Source organism: Falco naumanni, chromosome 3 (genome assembly GCF_017639655.2).
Source record: "Falco naumanni isolate bFalNau1 chromosome 3, bFalNau1.pat, whole genome shotgun sequence".
Classification (NCBI taxonomy): Eukaryota; Metazoa; Chordata; class Aves; order Falconiformes; family Falconidae; genus Falco; species Falco naumanni.
In genome coordinates, this window is record NC_054056.1 from 46,127,740 (window position 1) to 46,139,930 (window position 12,191).

General features: G+C 42.5%; 1 long non-coding RNA gene across 1 annotated transcript in view; it reads left to right on the forward strand.

The window, feature by feature from the left end:
• Positions 1-1,079: 1,079 nt before the first annotated feature.
• The window catches only part of LOC121085765, a 342,524-nt gene continuing 331,412 nt past the window's right edge, over positions 1,080-12,191 (forward strand). The window contains exon 1 of the long non-coding RNA XR_005827182.1: positions 1,080-1,560. This is a non-coding gene — a long non-coding RNA (uncharacterized LOC121085765). The remainder of the gene's footprint in view (positions 1,561-12,191) is intronic.

A 12,191-nucleotide genomic window follows, 5' to 3' on the forward strand; every position in this document is an offset into this window, starting at 1 on the left:
GCTTATCTCAGCGCGACAGTGATGCTGAAGCACAGCTTGTATACCACTGGCAAGCTGTGGATCCAACAGCTTGGCCTGCGTTTGCTCTCATCGTTCATGGGACAATGCCAATTCAAAATCACAAGTCATAGACGTGTTTACTTACAATTGTCAATAGCACTGTAGATAGAAATAAAATATTTTTTAAAAGCTCATTTATTTCTCTGCACTTAAATTGTCCACTTTGTGACTTCTTTCAGTCACAAACATGAGAATGTAAAAGGGTGTCCGAAGTTTTTCTATTTATCTGCTTAAAAACAACTTTTGCAGGATTTATTTTTAGTTGCAGAGTATTTCTGGGGGTGATAAGTCAGGTAAGAGCTTGCTTCCGTAACATCTACACGTTTGCTGGATTGTCAGCTGTTTGAGACAAATGTGACCCACGATAGCTCTCAACTATAGCACGCTGCGAGTGGCTTCCATTCGGATCGCAAAGGAACATCACCCGCCGGCGCCCCTCGCTGCTGCGTGACAGGCGAGGCTGGGTGCAGTTTTACTACTTTTAGTGAAAATAAGCGCCGTCCTCAGCCCCCCCGCTTGTTGCTGCCGCTTTCCTCAATGACACCGAGCGACACGGGTGCCGCGGGCGGGCAGCACGCCCCGCGCACACCCGCCGGCCGCCTTTCAGCAGTGCCCCAGTGCGGCTCCCCCGACCGAGCCCCCTGCCCGGGTGCCGGGGGGCGGCGCGCAGGCGGGGGCACGGCAGCCAGCAGGGCCGCCCGCGTCCCGCCGCGGGTGCCGCCCGCGTCCCCGGGAGCCCGCGCCGGCACCCCTCCCGCGCAGCTCGCGGGTCCCGCTCCGCGGCCCGTTCGGCAGCCGGCCGCCCCCGCCGGTGCCGCCGCTGCCCCCCCCCCGCCCCGGCGGGAGTGCTGCCCGCGGGCGCGGCTCCCCGCCGCTGCCGTCCCGCCCCTGCCCCGGAGCGGCCCCGCGCCCCGGCCCGCAGCGGCGGGCGGCGGGGGGCGCCCGCGGGCGGCGGCGGGAGCGCGGGCGCGGGGGTGGCCGAGGAGCGGCGGCGGCGTGAACGCGGCTGCAGAGCCCCAGCGAGCCGCGGGAGCGGGAGCGCCGCGCCCGCCGCAGCCGCCGGAGCCGGGCGAGGAGCAGCCCGGCCGCCCGGAGCCGCCGGGAGAGGGTCGCGGCCGCGGCAGCCCCGCGGGGAGGCAGCCAGGGCCCCTCGGCGAAACGCGACCCCCCGCCCCGCCGCCTCCGCCCGCCCCCAGCGAAGAGAAACAAAACAAAACCCCGGGACCGCCACGCTCTCCCTCCTTCTCCGCTTGGCATTTGGTGGTGGTTTTTTTTTTTTTTTTTTTTATTTTTTTATTTTTTTCTTGGGGTTTCACCTCTCTCCTGCCAGACTGACTTGCACCTTCTTGATAATTTCTCTTCCCCTCGTTTTTTTATACTCTTCTCCCTGCTTTCAAACCCTCTGTCTGTCTGTTTCAATACTATCACAACCTCCGCTAAAAATAGATCTTTTTATATACCCTTCCTCCTCTCTGACCCCATCCAACACCCCTTGTTAAGGTGAGTTGTGTCTTTTCATCACTTTTTTCCTTGTGTGTTGGTTTTTTGGTTTTGTTTTTTTCTTTCCCCCCCTTGAAGGCAGGCTTTAGGGAGGAGGGGATGTGGAGGAGAGAATTTCGTGGGGAGTCAGGCATGTTTGCAAAGCCTTATTTTCCCTTCTGCAGCCTCAGCATCATTCCGGACTGCTCCCTTTTATCCCAAGGATGTAGCTAGCTGATGAAAGTGGGGAACTACTCTTCCTTAGCTCTGCATGCTTGGGAGCCACAGCAACAGCAGGAAAAAAACAAGCTCCTTTTCCCTTTGCCCCCCCACCCTCTCGGTCCCCCTTCTGTGTTTTGTTGGCGTTTTTTTGTTGGGTTTTTTTTTGGTTTTTTTTGTGGGGTGGTTTTTGGTTGGTTGGGTGTTTTGTTTTGTTGTTAGTTTTTTTTGGGGGGGGGTGTTTTGATTTGGTTTTGGGTTTTTTTTGGTTTTTGTTTTTTGTGTGTGTGCGCTTGGTTTCTGTTTTTAAGCAATACACAGGGGACTGGAAAGAATTGCATGTGATGTCGGGGGAGCGCGTGTGTGTGCGTGCACGTGTGTCTTGAGTGTGTGTACACTCGTATGTATGTGTGAAGTGCATTTGTGTTTTGTGTTTATGGGATGATGAGTGATAAAGCTTCCAAAGAGCCACTGTATGTAGAGCGAGGAGCATGGCAGAAGCTGCTGATGGAGAAATCGGTCAGGGATGCAGGAAGGCTACAGACCTCTTCACAGAGTTCGGTCCCTTGTGCTCCAGGACATCTTTCCATAGATCATTACTGGCACCTTCATGGTGATGGCTCTCATTCCTCTCCTGGCTTCTTAGTAGAGGAATGCCGAGAGGGAAAACTTTAGGGCTAACGTGAATTGATAACGTTTCTTTTCCTCCAGCAGCCTGAGACAGTGTTATTCCAGGGATAAGTGGGGAAAATTGCATTGTGATCCAGAGCAAATGGATCATTTGCTGTCACATATTAGTGTTCAGTGAGAAAAAGAGAGATGAGACATTATTAGTTTGGCCAGCCAGCAGAATCGTTGCAGCTCGGTTTGCTTCCCAATTCCAAAGTTGTTTTAGACTGTTTTTCTTTATTCAGCCTTTCAGCTAACTGTTCCCGTTGATGACAGAAATGTGTTTCTACAGTAAAACAGTCTATTATAAAATCTTCTGGGAAACGTTTTATTATTCAGAGGCAATCAAGTAATGTATCTGTTTCACGGATTTCACCCCAGTCTTTTAATGTGCTTTCAACTATGTATTTTACCTGTGTGTGAGGTTATATAGATTTTAGTTGCATTTTAACAAGGAGTTAAGGCGTAACTTCCAGGGTGCCATTTGCAAAGTGTCACTTAATATAAAGCAAAATAACAGCCCCTAGCTCTTTTCCATGGATTTTTCTCATCTTCCTTGTTTCAAAACAAGCTGGTGATCTTGCTTAAGAACTTGGAAGGAGAAGTGGCTTTGTAATGATACACGGTTTCAAATATTCAGAGCTGAAAATTATTACACTTGTCTGACGGTGAAACTTGAATTTGTTTATGAAATCTAGGGGATCCAAAGTACATGAAAGAGTACTTTGTATACGTACTTTTCTAACAGGTTGAATCATTTTTGCTTCTAAAAGTTTACAAATGCACTAAAAAGGTTGTGATCATCTGTGTTTGGAGGCCTTCATGCTGTACGGATACAGGAACATTAATGTTGCCTGCCTAGTTAATGCAATTCAAAATTAACCTATCTTTCCACATGCTGCGTAGATGACGTTCAACAAAAATGAGCAGTAATGGAAGTAGTCTTGCGCTATCAAGAGTCATTTCATCATTTCTTCTTCTTGTTAGCCTAAATTAAAATATTTTACACAAGTTTGCCTTGGGATTCTTTTTCTGCTGTTGCTGATTGATGTTGTGAAAGCAGGCAGCATGCCTTGGGTGAGTTGTGCTCTTCCTAATGCTTGATAGCATTGAGGGGAGAAACACCTGATGTACTTTGTACAGCATCCCTGAAGGTATGCAGGACTGAGAAAAAGAGCTGGAAAACCAGTGCACTAGCAGTTTAAATAAATAAATAAGGGTGATGCATGTTAAGCTTGTCAGCTGCTGTTCTGCTGAACCCTGACTACTGGTTAAACACATTTCCTTGGTAAGCACTGCGATGTGATACATTTTTTCTGATTTGATAGTTTGCTGTTAAACTCATATGTGGCACAGGAGAGCTCTTGTTCTGCTGGCAAAAATCATGCCTTCTTGTTTTAATCCAGAGAAGGCTGAAATATCCCAAGTCCTACTGAAGTCACTAGGTGTTACTTGTATTCAGCACTCATCAGGATTTTTTACCTCATCATGTCAGATTTATGACATTTCCAAAGGATACAATTGCCGACAGATCTGTAATGTCTCATTTGTTTAGATTTTGCATTGGGTGCATATAGTATGTTTACAATTAAATGTTTTCTTTTACACAGCAACACTAAAATATGTCGGGAAATTGAAAACTTTTCGCATTGTTGTTCTCATGGGCTTTTAAAGAGAATTCTCTTGGTATCCTTTAGCTGTTTGTGAAAGAGCAGTGTTCACAAGTCTGTGCACCAAGTTCCTTACACCGGTTGATTAGATGTTGACATTGTGGAAGGAAAAAAACCTCCGCAGATGGAATATTTGTACAAAAAAAAAAAAGAAAAAGATCAAGTTGTGGTTTTTTTATTGTAACAACTGACAGACTAGGGTGCTTTCAGCTGGATATGAAAATGCTGAAACAAGGTTAATGTTGAGTTTGATCTGGTGATCGTTCCCATTGACACAAATGGCAGCACACCAATACTTAGGTTATTCTATAATGTACTAACCTAGATTAAAGGTACATTTAATTTAGGCTTGGATAAAACCTCAAACCTTGGATTTATTCACCTCTAAAGCCTTTATTTTTGTCCTTTTGAAACAAGCCTTACAAAGCTGTGAACTGCTATAAACAGAGTAATGGAGAGAGAGTTCAGAAGTCACTCTTTGTGGAGCTTATTGCTGTAAAACTAAGGTGGGATTTCTCTCTACTGTTAGCCAGCTGAAATGATTTTCTTGTATTATTGGACTTTATTATTCTGCAATATCAATCTAAAATACTTTGTCCGAGGAATTTTTATTCTGTGGATGTGGTGTTTCCACAGATGAAGGACATGTGCAATTTGCATTCTCCTAAACTACAATTACCCATCAGTTTTGGTAGTGTTTTGTTGCAGGGTAAAATTGCTGTTTCATTTGGAGGAAGCTATATTGGTCCTGGATTTTCTTAATTTTTAAACAAAGAAAACAAAAACTATCACAGTGTTGCCTGGGGTTTTTGTGGATGGGGTGCTGTGGTGGTATCTATATCCTTGCAGAATGCAATCACAATATACATTAAAAAGCAGTAGTATAATCCATTGGAAAACAAATGAATCAATTTTTCTATGTAAATCTGTCTTTCTTTACTAGTCCTAAATGGTAGTCTGTGTGGGCTTCAATCTGAGTATGTATTTGTAATTTTAAAGTGTTTCGATGAATGGGTTACTTTATGCAAAGCTGACTTTTTATTTGCGTTTTGACTTCTAGAAATATACTTTTTGTAATAAATAGATTATTTTTTTTTCTGCTGTACTTGCTCACACATAGAAGAAAATCAGTGTTTCCTCCTGAGGACCATGTGTAACTAACTCTTCAGAGCCAGGTGCTGAACAGAGAGCTACAAGCAGTTGTTGTCCCAGTCTTGGTGAATGTGGATGATTGTCGATGGTAACAAGTGCTTGGGCATGGCAGAGAGAGGGAGAACATGGCTCTTGTGAAAGCAGAGTATCTAACTATCTGGTGCTGGAGCAGCTGTGTGCTTCAGGGCTAAAGTAGCAAGTTACTTTCTCACCTTTAACGGTGTTAAACTTTTCTATCTTGCAGTTTGCGTGCAGTCATCTGCTTGGTTTTCCCTTTGTATTAGAGCAGATATGGAAGACTTAATTACAGTCTGATAGTGCTGACACACCTCTCTGATGACAACTGTTTGTAAGAGGTCAAATGGAAAATCGTTGTGGATAGGAGTCTCCAGCGACAGAGTTTCTTCTTTTTGGTACATTTTCGTTTGCACCAGTTTTCCCTGGATTTACATCCAGCTATTATACCCTACTTGCCTGTGTAGGCTAGAGGCTGCTTTGTGTGGAGAAAGTGTTTGTAGGAAGGGGAAAAAGAGTGTTATTTTTAATGTTGGACAACACAACGTAACAGCTCCACCAACTCCAACCAAATGCAAGAATAGTTGTGGTGTTGTAGGTAGAATATTCAGAATTTGCTTGACGCAAACACGAGATTTCATACTTCATGAGAGGAGACACATTTTTGAATGGAATTCAAATGCAATGCTCTTCTCAGAATGGGACTCAGTATCAGTAAGTGCCCATGACCACTTCTGTCCTGCCAGATCTGTTTGGAGCAGCCCAGTTAATTCTTGGTGGGGCCAGTTTCTTCCATTCGATCCAGTACTGTAACTGCATGCTTGTAACTAGGTACCTATTCCAGTGCTGTAGTGGTATCAGTAACAAAATATAAGCATTGTTTATAGGGCAAAATATATAACACGCTATTGATTTCTGCTAATGGGCAATGCTTTTAACAGGGTGTGTGTGTGTGTATCCAGTGATTTTGATTATGAATCTCTTTACCTTGCAACATCCATGACTTTCTCATCTGTGCGTTAGATATATTTAAAGGCTGTGGACACTTCATAGGCTATAAGGAAGCAAAATGCTTATCTTTTGTAAATGGTGATAAAGTCCTTAATTTGTTCTTTTAATTGTTTTCGGGGGGTGTGGATGGTTCAGCATGACACCTTATGTGATTAAAATTTGTCTCAGTTTTCTTAAAAGTACTTACAAAAGGATTTATTATTGTTGATTTTGGGCATTCTCTTCTTCATGCATTTTAAAAAAAATGTTTAGTTTCATAACAAGATTTTAGGATAGGCCACTGAGGTGTGATGAGAACTTATCCCTCTTAATGACTGCTTGTTACAATACTTTCATTAATATAAATGACTTCTGTAGTGTCAAGGTCTTTTTGAAACTTACTGGCACTTTGCATACAACAGTGTCTTTTATAATGAGTCATCTGGAACTCCCGTAAAGATTGGTTTGGGGTTTTTTTGATCTGCAGTGAAAGTATGAAAATTTTAAGCAAATCAAAGTGGTAGAGTTATTTGAGCTCCGGTAGAATAGAACAGCCAGGAATGTATAGTTCCCTTATCAGTCACACTGTTGCCATCTTTTCATCTGGGCGAGCTCAGTATAAAACAGCTACAGGCCAGCCCCAGTTTGGGGCAATGCCTTAAGGTTATGATGCTACTTTGGCGGTCTGGGTAGAGATACACCAGTACTCAATGACAACATGGTGAAAGACAGGGAGCACCAGCTGGGAAGTAAATAGGGCCCTGAGGTGGGCTTAGAAAATCCCTCAGGAAAAACACAAAATGCCTCTTTCTGGAGGAGAAGTCTGCACGTGGCCGTGATGTACTTCTAAGTTTCCTTGGAGTTCAGGGCTGTTTCTACACATGACAAAATCCCAGTGGTTTACCAGCAGTTCAGAATCCTAATGAAATGTATATAATCCTGCAGAGGCTTTAACAGGAGCAGAAAGGGAGAACTTCACAAGTGTAGTACTTATATTTAGATAAGAATGTGAATAGTTCCTTCTCCTGTTGTGAAACCAATGGAGAAGTATGTTCTGTTTCATTTACGTACCTTTTGAAAAGTTTTATACATTTTGACTTATAGTAATGAATGGGGAATGATTTAGACTAGAAAAATGTGGAAATTCAAAGTTAAGATTTATCTTGCACTTAACCATTACAGAGACATGGTGCAGCTCTGCCTAAGTGGCACTGAATGTGGGGTTTGTGTGATGCTTTCCCTAACTGTAAAATGGGATAGTATAGTTAAGGCTAAATTCAGCAATTTCTATTGGCATTAAATAGTTCCTTGACTTCAGTGGGATTGCTTGCCTAAGCAAGAGACTCAGAAACAGGCTCGTAGAACAGTGACAACAGGGAAGGTGTGAAGTATCATCATCATCATTACTATTATCTCAGAGAAGCATATCTTGTATGTGTTGGCTCATGTTCCAGGCAGTCTGCATCCCTAGACCAAAATTCCTTGGCACTTTCACTTCATTTCAGCAACGCATCACTGCTTGATTCTGTGACAGGATGAAATAAATTAAAAGTCCTTTCTAAAATCTGAGATCTAAATAAAGAACTGTTAAATATAGGAACATTTAAAATATATTAATTGTATACAGTAGTTTAAATATAATGTTTTAGCTGTATGTTTCTGGATGTCCATCTACGTGCAAGAAATTATTTTGTCTATATTTGGATTTTTATCTGATTTAAAAATACTTTATGAATTCTAGAAGCAGATAAATATTTCATAGGTAATTCTTTGCATGTCAGATATGAGACAATGCTGAGACACTGGAACAGGTTTCCCAGAGAAGCTGTGGCTGCCCCATCCCCGGCAGTGTTCAAGGCCAGGCTGGATGGGGCTTTGAGCAACCTGGTCTAGTGGAAGGTGCGCCTGCCTGTGGCAGTGGGGTTGGAACTGGACGATCTTTAAAGGTCCCTTCCAACCCAAATCAGTCTATGATTCTATGCTATAGACATCAACTAATTAGCCATCAAAGCAACCCCACCTTGGGTTTTGTAGTACATAGCTAAATTTTTTAAGCAGCAGTAATAGTAAAATAAGAGACCAGGAGAGGATAATTTATTTTCCTTCTCTTTTTATAGTTGGCTTTCAGTGGTAATGTGGGGTAGTAACTAGAAAAGAATTGTAGATCTGACTTTTCCTAGCCACCAGCTTAGTTTTAAGACTCCTTATTCTTTTTGAGTGGGCATCAGTGCTAGTATTAGCATTTGGGATTGGCAGGAGTCCCCTGCCTGGCAGTACGGAAGAATCTGGGAAGGGGAGAATTCTGTGATTCTTTCAAGTCTGAAGGTAAAATCTGCAGCGCCATATGGATAATATCAGATCATCCACTCCTCTGAGATCTTTCCAGTGTGTATTGCAAAGACAAGCTGAGGCTAGATCTTGAAGGCCAAAATCTTAAAAGCAACTCCTAAATTTGCAGTCTCACTCAGATTTTGCTTGTTTGTAGCACCTGTATGTGCACCCTAGAGATGTAAGCAATGGCAGGTGGAATCAGGGATAGTAAAGCAGCTGGAATCAAGGAAAGGATTTAGCAAAAGGGTAACAAAGTCCATTTATAAGCAAAAATGTGAAAAGGTTAAGTGTGGGGGAGTCCTTAAGAGAGAGGATGGAAGAGGGAAAGGTATTGCACAGAGGTGGAATTAATAAGATTTAACAAAATGTGAGAGAGAAAAAGCACAAGACGGATGTCAGAGGTGGAGGCTGGATTGGGAGAAAAACAGCACAACTAATGGTAGAAGGCAAAAAGACAGGCTGAAAGGGAGCTGTATACACTATCAATTTAAAGTGTAGTTTCAAGATCAGCTTCAGTTGAGCAAAATTCCAGCTGCTTCTGCAAAAGGAGTCCTGAACACTCCTTCATTCCTCCAAATTATGTGCTGCAACTGCTAATATGAAAAAAGAAAAAATCATCCCAATCCAATCCTTGATCCAGCTGACTAACTGCTCATATTAACGCTACTGCTGCCTCAAGGCAAAGAGGTAGGGGAGAGGGCATAGGAAAGGGCAGCATAAAATTGACTTACACTGATGACAGATATGTGCTCTTGGTCAGAAAGTCCTGGTGAGGTTCTGAGTTAGAAATTATTTAGAAGAGAGGCTGGCTAGGAAGACTTGAAGTAGTTAGACAAAGAAAGGAAGAAGCCACCTGGGACAGTATTTATAGCAAGCAGCTTAGACGGCTGAATGCAAAGGAAAAAAGATGCTCAAAACACTTAGGCAAAATCAAGCATTTAAAAGTTACAGAAAGCTGGTATTTATCTTGCCTGTGCATTTAATTCAGCATCCGTAGTCATGCCTGCTGATGCAGTCTTTAATTATGTGATCAAGTGGGGCTTTTTTCCCTCAGGACAGCTTGCAGAAAGGTAGGGGGGCAGAGCCTCCAACAGTACTATACCCCTCCCAAGTACCTACCCTGTCCCTCATGATCCCTGTTGAACAGAGCAGTGCCTGTGACTTGGGGCTTATTTCACCTCATTGGATCATGAATGACAAAATCCAGCTCTCAGCAGTCCCACCAGTAGCTTCACGCTTCCCTCTCACACCCTTCCTGTGCATCTCCTTCATGGGCGCCAGCATATTTCATACTGACCTGTACTGCTGTTTATTAATCCAGTGTTTATGGATCCCAAAGAAAACATCTTTCTGCCTCTTTTTGCCTCATAGCTGCACCTGCAATGTGCTATACATGTGCAGCATGTGTTAAGCTTACTTTTAAATGGTAATATATGCTTCAGGTTTCTCTTGGAATAAGAAACAATATAGAAAAATAAAAAAATTCAGAATAAAATGCCTTCAGAGAAAAGGAGGCAAAGGTTAGAATATGTTTTGTAATAAAGGAAATATAAAACACTTAGGTCTTATTGGCTATATTTTAAATGATTTTTAAAAAATATTAGATAATGCACAAATACACGCACACGCATGCAAAACTGCATTATGGATTCCACTCTTTGAAGGGAAGGGTTGAAAAAGAACAGTTTACCCAGCACTGTGAGAAATAAGATGCTGGCAGATGATGTCACACTGTCTAGACTAGAATAAAAGATGTATTTTAAAAAATCTTAGCTAACTTATTTAAATAAATATTTTAAAATTCTAAGGAATCACAGGTGCTAGCTGATGGCCTTAGATTTTACTTTGATCATGTTCTATGGGTTCTGGTGTCTTTTCATAACATACTTTTAAAATGCTGCTTTTTCTTTCTTTAAGCATACCTATAGAGAATCATGTACTCGCAAGAAGGTATGACTGATTCTTCTGTGTTATCCAGTTCAGTCCCTTGCTCTTGCAGCTAGAGATATCATATAATTCATTTCATGTACTAATCAAACTCCTTCTTACAACTGTTTAGAGATTTTCTTATTTCCCATACCATTTGGAGGCTGTCTCAGTATTCTGGTTTCTTTTCCCCTTAAATATGTTTGTGGGTCACTTATATTACATTGCTCTCGGTCTAATCTTGAACTTGAGCTTCAGCGGCCTTTTCTGTACAGTGTTTACTGCCCCAAAGTATGGAGCGCCTGCTCGCTGTCTTCCCATGCTAGGCTTAAAAAGCAAAGTTCTTGTGTGACAGAGTTCAGCTCTGGTGAGGACTCCTGAATTCTTGTGGAGGATAAACAATGGTGTAAAGTTAGACACAATAGGGTTCTGGACATGCTTCTCATTCGTGTGATGAGAAATCTTAAAGCAGTCTTCAGTATTGACCTTCAGAGAGTGAGCAATGTGTCCAGTGCCTTACCCACATCTCTGTTTGGGAGTAGGTTTGCTCTTCCAGCGCATAGTGTTCTGTGGGGTATTTGCAGACTCATTCTCATTTGGCTTAGTTCTGGTTCCTTACTATAAATAGTTACAGTAAGACATAAGGAACCTTTGTTTATAGTTTGGAAAAAAAACCCCAATAATCCTGTTTCTCCTTTGCTTTACATTTCAGTTAGTGAGAGATTAACATTTAAACAGATAAAATATTCTAAGTGTTAATCTTTCAAATAGGAGGTAGACATTATGTTCTAAGCAAAATTATTTTCAAATCAGGCTACCTCACAGTCCTAATCAGGAATGCATTGGATTTCATTTGGAATTACCACTTGTATGTCATTTGGGAAGCTGGAAATTAGTAAGTTTGGATTCTGGACTCATTTTCTAATTTTAAAATTATTTGGAAAAGGAACACGTACATTTTATTTTTGTTCCTTGAAGTATAATGTAAGCAGAGGACAGGACATACAAGCGACAGGCCTTTTTATGTTTCAAGAATTTATTTGAAACGTCTTTATTTTGAAAAATGAAGGGCATCAACATAGATGTGGCCTCACCTTGAGTAATGTGTGTAGTTCTGGGCCCCACAATTTTAGCAGGGTGTTAAAGTACTCAAATGCATCCAGAGGAGGTCAACAAAGCTGGTGGATTCAGTATCTATGTAGGGTAATAGGCTGCCAATGTGTGCATGCACAAAGGTTGGGGCTGGGGAGAATCCTGGTGTAGAGGAATGAAGCTGGGTTAATTATCATTGATAATATACAACTGTGGGCTGGCTTCAGGGGTGGCACGTTGGCCGATGTAGATAAGGTGCAGCTGTGGCTGGTTCTGTTAAGGGGTTGGGCAGCCAAGGAAGAGGGAGCAGCTGAGGAAGAAGGAGAGGGAGGGAGGGAGAGAACACACGCCCCAGATGAGGCAGGCGAGGAGAAGGCAGCAGAGGGACTGGCATGAAAAGTATGGCGGTGTGTGGTGGTAAAAGACCTTGTTGCAGCTGGCCAGTTGGAGAGTGCTGCAACATCCTGGAGTCCTTTGCACTAACTCTGTTCAGAAAACTAGAATGTTTATGGTGGCTGAGAAGAATGCAGCAATGCACGCCGAAATGTTGTTTATGTTGGTCTTATTTACAAAAATCAGCAACACTTT